Below are 18,489 nucleotides of genomic sequence, written 5' to 3'. Positions count from 1 at the left end.
TAGATTAAAAACTGAGGATCACAGAAAGAAGATGACTTTGCTTTAAATCATACAACCAGTAATTTGCAAAGTAATGAAAACTCATATCTTTTGACACCTTCCCACTTCTCTTTCTTTGCCATAGCAGGTCTCTGAACCAAAAATAGATTTTTAGGTATTTATCCTTTGGTAGTTAATTGAATTTTACCAAAATTAGTCAATATATTGAGACAGCATGGTATAATAGATAGGGTACTCAACTTGAAGTCAAGAAGACCTGGGTTCAAAATCTGACTCTATTTTAAAACTCTGATCCTGAGTAGGTCCTATAATCTTTAGACTTTAATCTCAGTTTCCTCATCTAAAAAAGGGGATTTGGATTTGATTGTCTTTGAGATCTTTTCACTTTCTAAATGTATGATTCTATGAATTCCCTTAATAGTTGATAGGAAACAGATAAGTAGAAAATACTAAATCTATAACTTTTCACCTGCAATGACTAGATTCTGTAAAGCCACTAAAAATCATTGATACAATCATTTTTTAAAACCATATACTGCACAATCTGCTACAAATAACCAAAAAAAAGTATTCATCTTAATCATGTTATTTCATGAGACTATATAACAGAAAGAGTCAATATTACAATTAGACAATTGTCAATCATTTAAGCTTCATTTATCATGCTATGAATACATCTCTTTTTTTCTATGAAAACATCTTTGAAAATGCTAATACTGTCCTATTTTTCCCAAGGAAGCTTAGCTTTGTGGGGTGGCTATTCATCCAAGAGAATGTCTTTGTTGTTTAAGGCAACTCAACAAAATCATCTGATTTTTTTTTCTCTTGCCCATTTACTAATATCCCTCCACCCCACATCTCTCTTTTAAGTTATAGATTCTAGGTTGGAGGTTGGTGAAGGTTTTGTTTTTTTTCACAGATAGATTCAATTACTTTCCTAGTTTCTTACTTTACCCTTTTCATCAATGCGACTAATAATTACCCTTATCTTCCCATTATTAAATATCTAAGACTCAGAAAACATTTCCATATTTTTCCCAGAGGTATATTATTGATAAAGACCTTTCATATTTCATAAAGAAAATTATACAGAATTATTTTTTGAAAAAATACTGGGAGGAATTTTTTTATTTACTTTTTTAATTAATGAGCATTTGTTTAATTTTCATCCTACCTTCCCCAATTAAGATAGGAAAAAAAGACTTAAAAAAACCCAAATCCAAAAATGTATCTTATTTTACATCCATGTTAGGAGTAGCATTCTTCATGATGGGTTTTCTGGAATTGTATTTTGTCTTTGCATTGATCAGAATTCTTCAGTCTTTCAAAGTCCCCCCCCCTACAATTCTTTCATTATGGTTCTTCCAATCACTTCACTCTTTATCATATCCACAGGTCTTCCCAAGTTTCTCTGAAGCTGTTCCTTTTTTGTCATTTCTTGCAACATTACATTCTTTTCTCAGAATATGATTAGCCATTCATCAGTTGATAAATACCCCAGATTTTTGTCACTAGATGGAATTATATATTTCTGCAAATGGTCACCTACCCCTACTAATTCATGGCTACTCATTTGTACTTGGAACTTCTTTTTGAGAATAATCTTAAAGTGTCTAAAATTGTTCTGCATCTAAGGTTGATGAAACTTCTGTATTTCGGAAACATGGAAGAGTTGCCAGATCACTATTAGGCAAAATGAATGTACATTCTGAGCTTAAGAGATAATTGTTGAATGTCTAGTCTTAACAGAGTCTAAGAAATTTTTGATGTGTGACTCTACCTCCAATTTCATGAATTGACACTGCAAATAAATTAATTTCTTTTGCAAGGCAATGGGGTTAAGTGACTTGCCCAAGGTCACACAACTAGGTAATTATTAAGTGTCTAAGGTCAGATTTGAACTCAGGTCCTCTTGACTCCAGGGCCGGTGCACTATCCACTGTGTCCCTAGCTGCCATAATAAGTTGATTTTTTTAAAAAATTAATCATAAAATCAAAGCTAGAAGAAAACTTGGAAGTCATATTGACATTTCTTTTAGAGAGGAAAAAATCGAGGACCAGAATAATGAACTAAATTGTACGAAGTCATTCATCATTATTGATAATAATGGGGATTCCAAACCAAGTCATCTAATAAAAATTCAGTGCTCTTTCCATTATGTCAGTCTATCTCCAAACCTGATTTTAACATAATATTTGCCAGTCACCATTATGTATTCATACAATGATTTCAGTTTTTTGGCATGTGGAATAATAGGAAGAGGACTGAATATGGAGTCAGTCAATAAACATTTATCTTGGCTCTGACACTTGAAATTGTGCAACAATAGTCAAATAATATTACCTTCCTGGGTCACTGTTTCCTCATCTGTAAAATAAGGGGGCTGACTAGATGGACTCTAATGCTATGGAAACTTAATATACTCATGGAAAATGAACAATGCTTTTTCACCACTTTCCCAGAGAGAACGAAAAAGAAAGGCAAATTCCTACTTTGAACTCTGCCTCTTAGGGAATTTTTTTGGAATCAGCTTCTGATTCAATCAAAGCCAGCAAAGTTGGGTTCAGAAAAGGAAGTTCTGCCATTGGAAGCAGGTTAGATGTTTATAAAAGTTGACTTTCTCAGTTTGAATGAGCACCTTTGGCACAACAGAATATTTTAAGGCTAAGTTAGCAGTATACTTACTAGTTGGTAAAATTAAAGCTTGCTGAATAGTTTGATAAGGAATGATATTGGCTTAGAGTTGTTAATGGAGCTTTTATACCATAAACATATGCCCTAACATATACCTACATAATACATACAGAAATGGAATCTGGGCTACTGAAGGAAAATCAATTACTTAAAGGACCCCATTTTGTTTTTCAATCTGTTCCCTAATTGAATATGTTGCAGAATTTCCCTTAGTGTTTAGTAGATAATTGGCATTTCATATCAAAGCATAGTATCTGTTCCTTTTTTATTTTCTTCCAGAGTTTATTTTCTTCCAGAGTTTATTCCTTTGCTTATTTATTGTCAGGAATACTATTCTTTTGTTTATTAGTTCATGATCTTTCTTTACATTTCATTACTTAAGATGTTCAGGTTGCAAGTTTCCTATACATAGTTATATAGTTTTATGTGTCCTCAGACTCCAGTAACATTTATGAGTACAAAAAGTTCCATTTCTCAATCTCTCTCTCTCTCTCTCTCTCTCTCTTTACTTTGAATAAAATTGTGTCTAAGTCAAGAAATCAGAGGTGTCCTGGTCAATAGAATCCATTTATTTCTCTCTACTTTGAAAATGTGAATTGTATTTGAAAGTTGTTCCTTTCTCTCTTCCTTAAAAAACAGTATTCAAAATCAAATGAAGTCCTTATTTTAATCTCTTTATAATATAATATCCCACCCCCAAATTTTGTAAAGCATCCTACATCGAGACAAAATAATTTAGAGATTGATGTTCTTGAAATAATTTTTAATTCCAGGGTTTAATGCTTCTTGTTTATTTTTTAAGAAAAAAAGTTCCATGAATGAATTGAACAAAGTAATTCTTCAAAAGTATGCTGAAATATCTTTTCTTTTTTATAAAAAATAATTTTTCTTTTTTTTATTATGAACTTAATCATCAAGAAACACTAACATTCCAATATATAAAGGACAAAAAAACCCCAGAAACATTTCATTTTAAAACTAAACTCTAACAGTTGAAATCTGTATTTGTTAGGACTCTTTTGTCCTGTTCCAGTTTACCTTAATAATCTTGATTTTATAAATGTTTATTTCCAATACTAATGTCTTTTTCTCCTCTAACTTGGTGTGTGGTACCAACCAGCTTCAAGTCTATCAGGGCCTTCTGTGTAATTAATATCATTTGTTTTAGGCATTGACCATCTTTCATGCTTCCTTGCTACCAATATTAGAGAGCAATGCATTAAAAAAATGGGCAAAAGTTTTGCATCTATTACTCTAGAAAATGCACATTAAATATTAATTCATAACATTTATAGCATTTCCTTGTTAAAGCACCAATTTTAAGCTATGAAGAGCTAAAAATATGGAAATCATATGTATAGGAGCCAGCTTTGGATAGAGTTGGGAGTTTTTAAATGGGAATAGATTTTTTTAGTTAGTGATAGGGCAGCAAAATCTATGCTCCAAAAACTCCAGGACATTATAAGTCCACAGGAAATCTCTTAAGTCTCTCCATTAAAATCATATACAATGCTTTTGTGAAGAACCATGCTTAGCCTCATTCTGTTTGACATTTTTATCAATGGATTGGAAAAAAGGCACAGATGGCACACTTCCCAAATTTGCAGATGATTCAAAGCTGTGAGGGATAACTAACACACTGGATGACAGTCAGGATTCAAAATGAGCTTGATAATCTGGAATACTAGGCCAATTTGAATGATGAAATTAAAGAGGAATTAATGTAAAGTCTCATTCTTGGGTTCAAAAATCATCCTTACCAGTACAAGATAGAAAAGTCATAGATAGAGCAAACTGAAAATATCACAGAGTTTTATTGGGCTATAAGCTCTATACAAGACAACAGTGTGTTAGAGCAGCAGCAAGAAATATATATAAAGTCTAGGCATAGAATTTTGATAGATATCCAGTTATGAGCATAGTATAGGTGGTATAGTGGAGAGTGAAGGGCCTAAATCAGGAAGACGTATCTCTCTGAGTTCAAATCTGGTCTCAGTATCTTACTAGTGTAATCCTGGGCAAACCCGCTTAACTGTGTTTGCCTCAGTTTCCTCTTCTGTAAAATGAACAAGAGAAGAAAATGGCAAACCACTTCAGTATCTTTGCCAAGAAAACCCTAGATTGGAGATTGGGTCATGGAATCAGACACAACTGAAACAACTAAATAATAACAACAGTCATCCAGTTAGATAATATCTGGACCATTCATTGTATTTAAGTCTGGGTCTCATATTTTAACAAAGACACTGATAATCTGAAGAGAATCCAGGGAAGCAACCAGTATGGTGGAAGGCTTGGAGCTCATGCCATTGGTTGAAAGAATTGGAGAAATTTCTTCTGAAAAAGAAAAGATTTAGAGTGAATGTGATGGTTACCTTCAAGTATCTGAAAGACTGTGATGTGGAAGAGAGATTACACTGTTCAGTATGATATCAATGGATAGAAGCTACAAAAAGCAAAAAAGTTCCTGACAATTAGTGCCATTCAGGAATTAGTAATGAGATCCCTGTCACTTGAGAGCCTCAAGCAAAAGTAGGAAGACAATTTTGTGAAGGGATGCTAAAGTGTCTCTGAACTCCCACCTGATTGGCAGTCTGTTAAGTCAGCAAGTATTTATTAAGCTCCTGCCAGACATTGTGCTACACCCTAAAAAGTCAAAAAAAGGCAAAAATGAGACAAAAAAAACTGTTCCTGCTTTTAGAAAACTCATAATGAGCCATGTGGTCATATTCTCTCCTAATACAACTTTTGAGCTTATCTCTTCACAACCACTTGCAGGCCATTTTAACTAGTTTGTTAAGATAGAGTAACTAGAATCTGTTCCTAATAAGGGCTGACTGTTAGCATTTAGGGGCAGCTAGGTGATACAGAAAAAAGAGCACCAAGGCTGGAGTCAGAAGGACCTGAGTTCAAATTTGACCTCTAACACAACTTTGTGATCTTAGGGAAGCCACTTAACTCAGTTTCTTCATCTGGAAATGAGTTGGAGAAGGAAATGGCAAAGCACTTAGATATCTTTGCCAAGACAATCCCAAGTAGAATCATGAAAAGATGAATAAGACAGAAATGAAGACAGCTCTTTAGTCAGTTGCCATACTCATCTAACAAAATCTAGTCAAATTTACTCCAAGCTAAGATCAAAACTTTTCTTTAGGACTCCCTCAGTTACAGATTACTATCTAAAGTAGAGTTAGACACTCCCAAGCTCTTCTTCAGGATGCTAATCAGTTGAAACAAACAAACAAAAAAAGGTAAATTTAGGAGACTGAGACAAGTTCTTTGTTTTCACCCAGAAAGGCTATAATCTAACCTTTATTATTTATCCTTATCTATCAGTAAAAAATCCCAGTGCTCTTAACATTTTATTTTCCTACTGTACTAAAAGATTCATGAGGACAAGGACCATATTTAAATTATTTTCCCCAAAGAGTATTCTTGATTGTAGTTTCACAGAATGAAAGTTTTCTTTAATGACATATTGGTTCTTTGAATACCCCTAAATCTGAATCCTGCTAAATAAAAAAACACTCAAATTTACTCTCTAAAAGTCACATGGTCATTCTTAGAGGTCATTGGCAAGTCATTTCCTTATTAACAAGCAATTTTCCATGGACTCTAAGTTTCCCTTAAAAGTACTATTGAATAGTATATCTATCAGAAGACCTGTAAGATTCTGACCTAGAATATGACATATTAAGTAGTTTTGCAAAAGCCCAAGCTTTGGGCAATAAACAAATTTCATATGCCAAATTCAAATTCTTGTTGTTATCATCAAGACTGAAAAAAAAGACTGAACAACAAGAAGTCATGTTTCAGTTGAGTCTGACTCTTTGAGACTCCATTTGGGATTTTCTTTGCAGAAATATTGAAGTGGTGAGGAAACTGAGGTAAACAGAGATAAGTGACATGCCCAGGATCACCCAGCTAGTAAGTGTCTGAGGACAGATTTGAATTCAGGTCTTTCTGAATCCAGGCCTGGTGCTCTTTCTGCTATACCACTTAGCAACCCAAATTCAAATTACTTTTTACTAATTTTCTTTCCTGGAGGGTGGGGAAATGGGACTGAGATCTGTGACATTTGGCTGAAAGAAGAGTGGGTAGATTTTTTTTTCCATCATGAGAGGTCATTATTGTATATTTTAAGATCTGTTAGTATTAGTCCCATTTATCCCATGTGTTTTAAAATATTTAATATATTTTATGATGATCATTTCCCCATTGATTCCCACCTCATTGACACCTCCTTTAAAACAATCAAAAAATTGTAAAAATGTTCAATATAATGACCTTAACTGCCAGTAAGTATGTATGCATATATGTATGTAACACATTATGATCACTGTCTACTACCTCTTTGTTTAGGAGGAGAAAAACCAATTTTCTCTTTCTTAATTCATCTTGTTATTCAAGTGTTAGTTACATTTCCCAATTTATTATAACTTCATTTGATTCTATAAAATAATCAATTGGGTTTTTCATTAGTACTTCATTAAATCTATTATTTAGCTGGAGAAGTATCATTTGAAAAAAACCTTATTGTTCAATCTAAGTATGAACATGAGATATCCTCCATTTGTTCAGTGCTTTGATTTTTATCAAAAATCATTTTGAAATGGGTCTCTTGAATGTTTCAATAAATTAATGCCCAAATGTTTTATTTGTTTTATTCTTCTATCATTTTTTGTTTGATTCTTAGTGGTACTATATAGAAATGTAGATTATTTAGTGGATTTATCTTATTTTCCATTATGATACACAAAAGGCTGATTCTTTTATTTTACTCATTCTGTATCTAGTAAAGGAAAGTAGTGTAATGGAGGTTTAGACCTGCCTCTTTCCAGATCACATCTTAGGTGATCAAGAAGCATCAAATCCCCATTACATTAGTAAATCACAAAATAATAGAACATCAGAGCTGGGAGAGACCTAAAAGCTGGTCAAAACCACTCATGTTACACATGAGGAAACTGAGATCCAAAGAAATTAAGTAATTTGCCCTACATCACACATTGAGTTAATGACAGTCCCTGGTCTTCTGACTCCCAGGACCAGGGCCCTTTCAAATACCCTTGTCTGCTGGAGACCCATGTGATTTATTTGCTGCCAAATACCAACACTTTCAGTGGCTAGATAGCTGTTGGTCAGTATGCTATTTTCCCAAGTGAGTAATTCTAAAGTATTATCCACTTTGTAAACAAGATTCTCTAACTAGATATTCTATTGGTTATTCAACTTTATTTGTACTGATTTCAACACCAATCTTAAAAGTTTTACAGATTTGATCTTATGATAGTGGTGGTAGTGATGGTGGCAGATGATGGTCATCAACTGATTAGAGTTTACAATGAATGAAAAAGAGCCTCTTTCCTCCTAAATCCCAGGGGCTTCACTAAAGCCAGTGACCTAGGCTCCAGATGGTTTTATGACTGAAGAAGTAAGTGCATAGGATTCTAAAATACATTCCTGAGATGTTGCTAGCTGACTATGACACACTCTTTACCCTAAGGGGTTCTGGATTCAGATAAACTCCTAGTTGAACTACAGTATTTTATTTTCTCTCCTTTAAAAAGTAAACAGCTGATATTGTGACTTGTCCTGATAGAACTTGATCGTACCGTAGATGGAGATGGAGATTTTGATGCACACTTGAAAACGTAATTAAATGAAAGATTACTCCCCCCCCCCAAAAAAAAGGCAAAATACTTAACTACTGCTGCTTCAGGACTTACATTCATTCGAACTAACGCAAGCAATTTCCTTTCTCCCTGAATAGAAAGCCGCTGCCTGGTTTACCATTGATTTCTTTTCAGGCTGTAATGGAAACAGACAAAAAAAAAAAGACCCTCGGAAAAAAAAAGGGGGTGGGGGGTGAAGAAAAGAGTTCACTGCTAATGCAGTGATCTCTATTTGTACAAGAGGGAAATGGGATAAGTTCAAAAACTAACATTTTTCTTGAAATTTCTTGCAGTTCTGGAAAACTTATTTCAACGTTGTTTGACTAGGTGGCCTCAGAAGGAGGTGGGTGGATTCAGAGGATGGGGGGGGGGGGGGTGAGCAAGACTGCAGACCGAGTTTAGTGTGGAAGAAAGGGGGCAGGGCAAAACCTCCAGAAACCTGGGTTCTGGGGAGGAGGAGACCCAGGGAACAAGGAACGCCTCTTCTCCTGGCTGGGAGAGAGGGATTCCAGCCACTCAGAGGAGGGAGGACTTTTATTCTGAAGGCCCGGAGAGACAGTAGCTTTTAATGAAGAATCACTGAGTCATGAAGTCGGTCTTCTCTCCTTTGACTAATCTGTATATATTATTAAGGACCTGCTAGGCTCCGCTGCAGTCCCGCAAGTGCCAGCCCGGCCCGAGCGCTCCGGCCGCCGCCGCCGCTGGGTGGGTGGTTTCTCCCCCCCCCCCTTCTCTCTCTCTTTCCCTCTCTGGGTACCCAACTTTAAAAAAAAAAAAAAAAGGAAAAAAGTTTAGAGTGGTCCCAGGATCTAAGGATTTGGCAAGGTAAGGTGAGGGGGATTCTGTTATTCAGCGGCAATGGTCGGTGCCTTTGGAATGTGCCAACTTGACGCTTTTTTTTTCAGAGGGGATCAGCTGCCCGGGCAGTGGTGCCCGGAGGGCTGGCGGACCGGGCTAGACAATGATCTGAAGAGCCACTCTGAAAATCGATGGGGGGGGGGGGCCTTCCCGGGATCCTCTAGCTTTTAAACTCTATTCGTATCTATCCCCCAGGCTTTCTCTTCATCTTCCTTCTTTGCTTTTCTTTTTTCCCCCATCTTCCTTTTTCCTCCCTTTCTTCTTTCTCCCCTTTCTCTCAGTTTCTTGTCTCACCTCTTTCCTCCTTTCTTTTCTTTCCTTTCTTCTTTCTCCCCTTTCAGTTTCTTCTCTCACCTCTTTTTCCTCCTTTCCTTTCTTCTGCTTCTTCTCTCACCCCTCTTTCCTCCTCCTTTACTTCTCAGTTTCTTCTCTCACCTCTCTTTCCTCCTTTCTTTTCTTTCCTTTCGTCTTTCGTCCCTTTCAGTTTCTTGTCTCACCTCTCTTTCTTTCCTTTCTTCTCAGTTTCTTCTCTCCCCTCTTTCCTCCTCTTTTCTTTTCTTTCCTTTCTTCTTTCCTCCCTTTCAGTTTCTTCTCTCACCTCTCTTTCCTCCTTTCTTTTTCTTTCCTTTCTTCCTTTTGATTGGATGGAATCCTGAACCACCTTAGTCTGGGTTCCTGGAGAGAAAACAGCATCTTTTCTTTCCAGGGCTCCTGTCTTTACTACTGATACCTCCCATCCTTCTTTGCTGTTTGGGGGAAGGGGTTGGAAGTGGGAAAAGGAGAGAAGCCTTACTGGGTGACGCTGTGTTGGGGAGTTAAGGGCAGGGGGAGGGAGAAAGAATAGTATTATTGATCTCTGATCTCTTCAGTCAGGGAAGTCCCTATCATCCCACTTTTTTTTCTTTTGTATAGCTCCCTTAAATCTGAGACTGTAACAAGGGAAGTTTGCAAGTTACTTTGGGAGTTCCTTTTGGAGCAGTGCAGCCCAAGGCATCCCTCTAGCGTCTGGCACTGTGCTGGAGATGACCTGGAGAAAGACTGGCTGAATTAGCTAGCTGCTCCAAAGTAGAGATCCGTGTGCCTATGTGTCTGTGTTTATCCACACAACCCCAAAGAGGCAGCAGTCGTCCCCCCTTCTCTTCTCCACCCCCCTCATCCTGTGCTGGATGTTACTGAAACCCTGTTTCTGAGAAAAGAGGAGGGGAAAGGAGCCTATGGGCAAGTTTCCTGGCAGCATCATGCTAATTAGAAAAGACATACTCAGGCATGCCTCCTGAATGAGGAGTACTGGCCATGGTAGAGATATTAGCCCCCTTGCACACTCCCACCCCACCCCACTCATTGTTTGCAGGATTCCTGGTTTGAGTTGAAAATAGAAAGAGAACCTCACCTACCCCCCCAAAACTATGCATAGTGATTTAGGGGAAATGCTGAATTTGGAGTTAAAGTAATTGAGTTCAAATTCTGGCTCTGCCATGCTCCTTCCCTTTCTCTTGGACAAATCATATAACTTCTCCTGGCCTCAGTTTCATTATTTTGTAAACTTTTGGGGGTGAACTATATGATCTCTAAGGGAGCTTTAATCCCTGTTTCAATGATGGTTGAAACCTTCTCCCACTTCATGTGAGGGGAATGAGAGAGACTAGACTAGACAGTTGTCTTTAAGAGTTTGGTCACTCTGAAGTCCTTGTACCCCTTATATGGACTACAGGTAGTGTCCCATCTGTTCTGCAGGGTGCTGGGATTGAGAGAAGGGAGGTGTGGGATATGGGACACTTTGGAAGTTAGCATTAGGCCCCTTTTCACTTGACTTTGCCCCATCTTTCTTGCTAGTTACAGACCAGAGCAAGCAAAATCCTAACTCATTTTTCAAGACACTGCAGTGTGGGTTTGCATTTTTGCCAGTGTCCAGTTCTCCAACCTCATATATAATTTAACAAGAATGTCAAACTTAATGTTTGGTCTGGATAGGCCCTAGGAGAGGAGAATATTATACCAAGATTGAAAGTCTACTTTTTCAGACTACTCCAGAGAACTAATAATGTCCTTTATCCTATGACACTTGACTAGAGGCTTATGGGGTAACTTACTTTTTTTTCCTTTTCCAATGAGGGAGATGAAGTAGCCAAGTGGTCTGGCAACACTGAAGTTTTCCTAGCTTGCTTTAGGAAAGTAACTCTGACTGCCATCCAAACCTCTCCAGAATCGGCCACTAAATAGAAGGGAAAATTGACCAATTAATTGTTCAAGGATAGTGGTTTACATCATCTAATGAGGATTTTGGTTTGGGGGGGGTGTTTGGAGTTTAAAATATGATGACAGCAAGCATTTCTTCTTTCTGGCACTTAACAAGGAAGAATTTAAAAAAGCAGTGCCCAAAAGAGAGAAGACTCCCTCCTGTTGGCTGGTGCAATTTGATTTTGATTTGGTGGTGAAAGGTTTGAGTGCATTTTTTTTAAAATTTGATTACTTCACAACATCTAAAATAAGGGATGTTTCAGCAAGTGTGAGTTTTCTTCTTTTTATTGAAAAATCCTCAGGATAGGGATGCAAATCTTTGATCTTAGTGTGATTTTATGTATACTGTGCCATAAATAAGTAATAACTGTAATAACAACTGGACAATCAGACCTATTCCAACTAACTTCTGAATATTAAACTCTGATACTTTGGGGAGGGGTTGTTGTTTTTGCAAGGCAATAGGGTTAAGTGACTTGCCCAAGGCCATATAACTAGGTGATTTTTAAGTGTCTGAGGTCGAATTTGAACTCAGATCCTCCTGACTCCAGGGCCTGTGCTCTATCCACTGTGCCACCTAGCTGCCCCACTCTGAATACTTTGTAAGAAGAAGCTAGTGGAATTAATTTTTTTAATGTCTTTGTTGTCTCTGGCTGTTGGTTCTAACTTCATTAAGTGTTGTTCATACAACTACTCTATGTTTTATCCATCTAAAAGAGCTAATACTTAAGACTCTTAATATTTAAGGTAAAACTTAATATAAAACTTTATATTAAAACTGGACAAGATTGACAAAAAGGAAAAGTGAGGATGGAAAACTGATGTAACAGTTTGGTTTTTGTGATAAAGAAATTTTTGATTTAATGTCCAAAATGGCAGCTGAAGCTATATTTTTGTTCAGATGCTGTAAACAAAGAAACGTCAACCTGATTAGGGCTTTCTTAGTACATTCCTCAGTAAAAAAAAAAAAAGACATCCCACATACTGCCCGTGTTGGTGCTTGATTCTAACCTTATCTTCATTAAGAATATTGTTAATATTCATTTTTATGACAGCCCTAGATTTAATGCCACTTTTGCCTAAAGGAATATATATATATATATATATATATATATATATATATATATATATATATATGCTAATTCTTAGGGCCTTGCTGTTAAGTCTTTTAAACCTAAAGTAATAGTTATAAAAGGGATTATACTCCCTTAAATCTCTTGATAATTATACTACTCCCATGAGTCTCTAGTCTCTAGTATGGTCTCTCTCTTTTGTTTTGTGACGTTCTTTTCCATAAATTAATTGGAGGTTTCATACTCTTTTATTTTAAATGATTCACTTATTAGGAGAAAATTTTTGTAGAGCTTATCAAGGAATATATTGCTCAAGATATACTCTTAAATTTTGAGGGATTTTAAAAACTGTCTAAAGAATGCTTAGCCTTTGCTGCATCATGAAGCCCTTTTGTAGTCTGGTGAAGCCTACCAAACCCTTCTCAGAATAATGGCTTTAAAATCATAAATAAAATAATAAAATAACAAAAGAAACCATTACAGTATATTGAAATATAGCTATCAAAAAAATTTAGGTTCATGAACCCCAAGTTAGAAAAATCTGAGTTGCATAGAGGTTGTAGTTTAACCAAGATCACTTAAGCAATGTATCAGACATGAGATTTCAACCTGGGACCTCTGATTCCAAGACCAATGTTCCATGTTGCTTGACAAAAAATTACTTTGGCAACATTTTCCTCCATCTTCTGAACTTCTTTGCATCCCTCTCCTAAGGATTTTACAATAAAAAGAAGAAAACATAGACTTGCTAAAACATCCCTTATTTTAGAGGTTGTGAAGCAATCAAATTTGTCCAAATAATTTATCCAAAACCCCACAGTTATATCCCTGCAGTTAAGGGTATATATATTTACACACACACACACAATATAAAATTATGCTAGATAAATGGCATCAAAAGTTCTTTTTGCAACCATTTCACAATGCCTTCTGTTTTATCTATATGTAAATGCACAATCTGACTTGAAAATATATCTGCAAGACAATCAGGTACTGTGGTAGATCTGTGATTCTGGTAGATCTGAGACTCATATCCATTGGAAACTGATGAGCACTGTATGAATATTCCTCCATCCCCATATGACCACATTTGTCTGTTCTTACATATTATTATATTGGATAAAGTATCTTCCATTTTAAAAGGTAGACACTAAGGTTGTATTGATTCTTTCCTTAGTAATGACATCTTCAGAAGCACACAAGACATATATTTTCTCTATTCAAATGATGTTATAAATGGTGACCTGGCTCCCATTTTAAAGACAGGAATATGAGGAATTGCCTCAAGATAGAGAAACAAAGCCAAGAATCAACCCAGTGTTCTGATTCAAACCACTCTTGTGGACTTGGGATCAGAGGAAACTCAACTTGACTTCTTAATTAAAAGATATTTGTCAAAAATAACATCTTCAGGGGGCGACTAGGTGGTGCAGTGGATAGAGCATTGGCCCTGGAGTCAGGAGTACCTGAGTTCAAATCAGGCCTCAGACACTTAATAATTACCTAACTGTGTGGCCTTGCGCAAGCCACTTAACTCCATTGCCTAGCCAAAAAAAAAAAAACCTAAAGAAAATCTTCAACAGAATATACTCTCAGAGAACTTGGACTTTTTGATGGCATAGATTGTTTTTGTTTGTTTTGATTTGGTTTGGTTTTTATGTATGTGTGTGTGTGTGTCTGTGCATAGAAAGTGTTCGCATATTACACTGATGTGCATATAGAAGATGTTGGATAATTGTTTGTTAATTTGTTGGACTGAATCAGAGGGAGAGTAATTGTAAGTCACAGATGAGAAAGGAGGCACTAGAGGGTTTATATATTTCAAGTTGTTTCTTATGGGAAAATTATGGGAAAATTATAACTGCAGGGGAAGAAAGACTCCAGAAGGCATCCCATCTGGAATTTACCTGGTAGATATAAAGAAAATGTGATGTGTGCAAAAAAAAAGGAAAGGAAAATGTACTTTTTAAAAAAGTTAAGGAACATCTGTATCAGGGAGTGAGCTGCAACAGGGCAGAAATTCCTCCCCAGGCTGCAAAAACCATATTGCCTTAATAGTTCTGTGTTTAGGGTTAACCATAATTTTGTATGAAAACCCTTCCAGTTAGGTGAGCCTGTCCCATTGAAGGATTTTGAAAAATGACAAGGAAGAAAACAAACTGAAAATATGGCATAGATAGTGTTGGTTTTGAGTCTTCTTTTTTTAAAAAAACATCTTTACTCTACTACCAAGACCTGGATACCAAAGTAACATAAGATGGTTAATTTATATAGCTCTGGCATGTACTTGGAAGAAGCAAAAACTGACTTGGATTTTTGGCTTATGGTTTTTTTTTGATGGAAAGAATTTCTTCCAGAGATAGAAGTTGTCATTTGCAAACAAGGTGGATCAACCAGTTTCATAGTTTCGTTTAGCAATCAGCTCAAATTTGTATTTTAGATTTGTAGTATTAAAAATGAATACAAGAGGGGGCAGCTAGGTGGTGCAGTAGATAGAGCACAGGCCCTGGAGTCAGGAGTACCTGAATTCAAATCCTGCCTCAGACACTTAATAATTACGTAGCTGTGTGGCCTTGGGCAAGCCACTTAACCCTATTGCCTTGAAAAAACCTAAAAAAAAAATACATACAAGAAAAAGGTTTATTACCATGCAAGTAGGGCTGCTGATGCAATAGCAAGTAAAGTCAGAAATTTCAAATTGAAAGCTGAAATTTTACATAGACTCTTTGTACAGGGTCTCTCTTTACACCTGAAACTCCAGAGGTGGAACCAAGAGCCCCCCTCTCTATAATAATGACATCTACCCAGTTAATCAGCAACCAGATTTTTAGCTTTCTATGTTTCAGGAACTATCTTAGATGCTGGATATACAAAGAAAATTAATAAAATAGTCTTTGTCCCCAAGGAACTTACACTGCATTTGAAAGATAGTACATTTCCCACTGCATGAAAGCCCAAAAGGGCATTAATCTTGAAGTGAAATTTCCTTGTGCAATTCACTTTGCTTTCTTACCAAATCCTATTTACTGAATTTCACTAAGAAGTTAAATGATAGTATTGTTTCTTCAATTTTAAAAATCAAATCTTCCATAATAGAAGAAAGTCATATTAGCTCCAAATATCAAGACCTTTTATTTTTGCTTTTGTTTCTGATGACCAAGCTATTCATTTAAGTACCTTTCTATTCTGACAGAATGTCATATTTTTCTTAATTTGTGTCCATTCCCCCATTCTCTTTATTCATATAGATGTATATATTCTTTAAAATACTACTTAATTATATATGTATTGCCTTATCTCCTCCAAAAGATTGATTCCAAGCTTCATGAGGATCTGATTGGATCAGATAATTTAGAATTGGTAGAAACTTTAGAGAACATTTACTTCAAATACAAAATTTTACAATGAAGAAAACTGATGCCCAGAAAGGTTACTTGCCCAATATCTCACATCAGTGGTAGCAAATTTAGATTTCAGCTCAAGTTTTTAATTTTTCAATGAATATGTGTTCCATTGTAAATATGTTTTCAGAAATATATAAGAACTACAAGGAATCAGAGTGAGAAAAGCTAAGGCAGGATAGAATCAAATGCTTCAGCAAACCAGAAAGAATGAGGACTAGGGGCAGCTAGGTGGCGCAGTGGATAGAGCACCGGCCCTGGAGTCAGGAGTACCTGGGTTCAAATGTGGCCTCAGACACTTAATAATTACCTAGCTGTGTGGCCTTGGGCAAGCCACTTAACCCCATTTGCCTTGCAAAAAACCAAAAAAAAAAAAAAAAAAAGAATGAGGATTAAAGAAAGTAGACTGGACTTAGAAATTAAGAACTCAGAGAAAAGTCTAAGTAATGGTCAGAAGCCAGTTTTCAACATGTTAAGAGAATCATTGCTGAGGGTGCAGACATAGCAAATATCTTTAGAGAAGGCGTCAATTCATTCCTCTCTTTTTATAACTGAGGAAAATAAGGCCTAGAGATATTAAATTATGTTGTTAAAGACATATATTCTACCAATCACTACACAAGGTGCTAAGAATACAAAGACAAAAATGAAATAGCCCCTGCCTATTTAATGGCTTATATTCCATTACAGGAGATGATAGGCACATGATTCTGTGAAACATGATGACATGAAAATCAAAGTATATCAATGATAATATTTTCTGGAAGAGGCAGCATGATACAGTCTCTGACATGTATTAATAATGTCTTAGCCAGATCTTTTTATTTCAAATCCATCTTTCATTCCTTCTGCTATACAATGATATTTCTTTTTTTAATTTTTTTTTTGCAAGGCAATGGGGTTAAGTGACTTGCCCAAAGTCACACAACTAGGTAATTATTAAGTGTCTGAGACCAGATTTGAACTTAGGTACTCCTGATTCTAAGGCCGGTGCTCTATCCACTGCGCCACCTAGCTGCCCCTACAATGATACTTCTTAAGCTAGCATCAAGACAAAGGGAATAACTATAGCTAGATAGGAAATATTGAAGTCAGAGAATTAGAAAGAAAAAAAATCTATCAATCAATAAGTATTTATTAAAGCAATACCCTCAAAGAAATTGCAATCTATGGATGAGGGAGAAAAAAACAAGTGCACATAAAAGTAGAACCAAGACAATAGAGAATGTCACAGAGTGGGTGGTCAATAATATTAAGTGCTGCAGGAAGATCTAGAAGTAAAGGGACTGAGAAAAAGACAAAGCTGTTTGATTAGTGTGGTGAGGATATCACGATTATAAATGATTGGGAAAAGTACAGTGTAGACCATTCTCTAAAAAACTTTAAGGATTCATAGTGTGACTTAAGATTAATTGTGAAGGTTCATAAGGATGGGCCTACCTAAAAGAGATGGAGAATAAGACATAATGAAATATTGTTTTACGAGTAGGAGGGAAGGAATTAGTGTAGTGCAAGGACTGATGATGATGATAAAGCAAAGCATAGGAGGAGCTAGGAGAGGGTTAGGGTTGCCTTTTTCAAATTTAGTCTCCTGAATTTGCATGGTGATTGAATTTATAATTATTTAAGCTGTCTACTTATATGAAGTTGACTAAATTCTTTCTCTTAAAAATCTGCTTAGTTCCAGGATCCTTTCTTTGATTATTAGCAAAACTTCAAATTTATTTTTTAGTATCTATTTTCCCCCCATAGAGAAATATAACATTCAAGTTCATATACATAGCTTTATGAAGTAGCTGTTTTTTTTTATTGCTTACCTATTGCACATATTTTAGTCCACTTTTGTCCTGATATAGTTAAATCACCATAGCAGCACGATTTTAAACAAACCAAGAGGCTTCCTGAGTGAGGAATCCAGGCATTTGGTATTTCTGTCAGCACCTTTCACTGTACTTCTTTTAGAACTAAAATTATGACTGTTTTTTTTCCACTGTTGGAAGACTGAGTAATGGCCCCCTGATTTGACCACTGTCATAGTTGGCAGAATCTGCCAAATGGCTCATCAGGTGAAAGTAGAGCATGTTTCATGAAAGTCACTTGTGAAATGAATTCTTTTCAAGTTTTATTGTTTCTTGTTTTTATACTATAGGCTTTCCAGATACAGCCATTACACACACACACACACACACACACACACACACACACACATTCTTAACAAACACACCCTCTTATAACAAAGAAAACAGTTAAGCAAAATTTGTACCACAACTGTGTCTCAATGTAGGCAACATTCCATATCTGTGACCAATTGCCCTCCTCTTCTACTCTGCTTCTACAGAAGAGGATAGTATGTTTTGTCATGTATTTATTTCTGGACCAAGCAATTTGGTATGCTTTTATATCACATAATGACTGGATATTTTATTCTACTGGGTCTGATAGTTTTAGTTTATGTCTTCACATGCTTTTCTGAATTCCTTATGATATAATATATTCCAATACAAATTTATATCAATGTTCATTCATCAGTGTCCCCAAATGATGGGTAC

The 18,489-nt window shown here is 36.0% G+C and overlaps 1 protein-coding gene across 4 annotated transcripts in view; it reads left to right on the top strand.

The window, feature by feature from the left end:
* PALLD (palladin, cytoskeletal associated protein) overlaps nucleotides 1-18,489 on the top strand; it is a 498,686-nt gene that overhangs the window by 368,690 nt on the left and 111,507 nt on the right. Inside the window, exon 1 of one of the 4 annotated variants that reach the window (XM_074228997.1) lies at nucleotides 9,088-9,195. The exons of the other annotated variants lie outside the window; for them this stretch is intronic. The gene's annotated coding sequence lies outside the window, so the exon portion shown is untranslated. Of the gene's footprint in view, nucleotides 1-9,087; nucleotides 9,196-18,489 lie in introns of those variants that run through there. 4 annotated transcript variants of the gene reach the window in all.

The sequence above is a fragment of the Macrotis lagotis genome, chromosome 3 (genome assembly GCF_037893015.1).
Source record: "Macrotis lagotis isolate mMagLag1 chromosome 3, bilby.v1.9.chrom.fasta, whole genome shotgun sequence".
Classification (NCBI taxonomy): domain Eukaryota; kingdom Metazoa; phylum Chordata; class Mammalia; order Peramelemorphia; family Peramelidae; genus Macrotis; species Macrotis lagotis.
The sequence above is the reverse complement of the archived record's forward strand: the minus strand, read 5'-3'. Positions and strand labels throughout refer to the sequence as shown.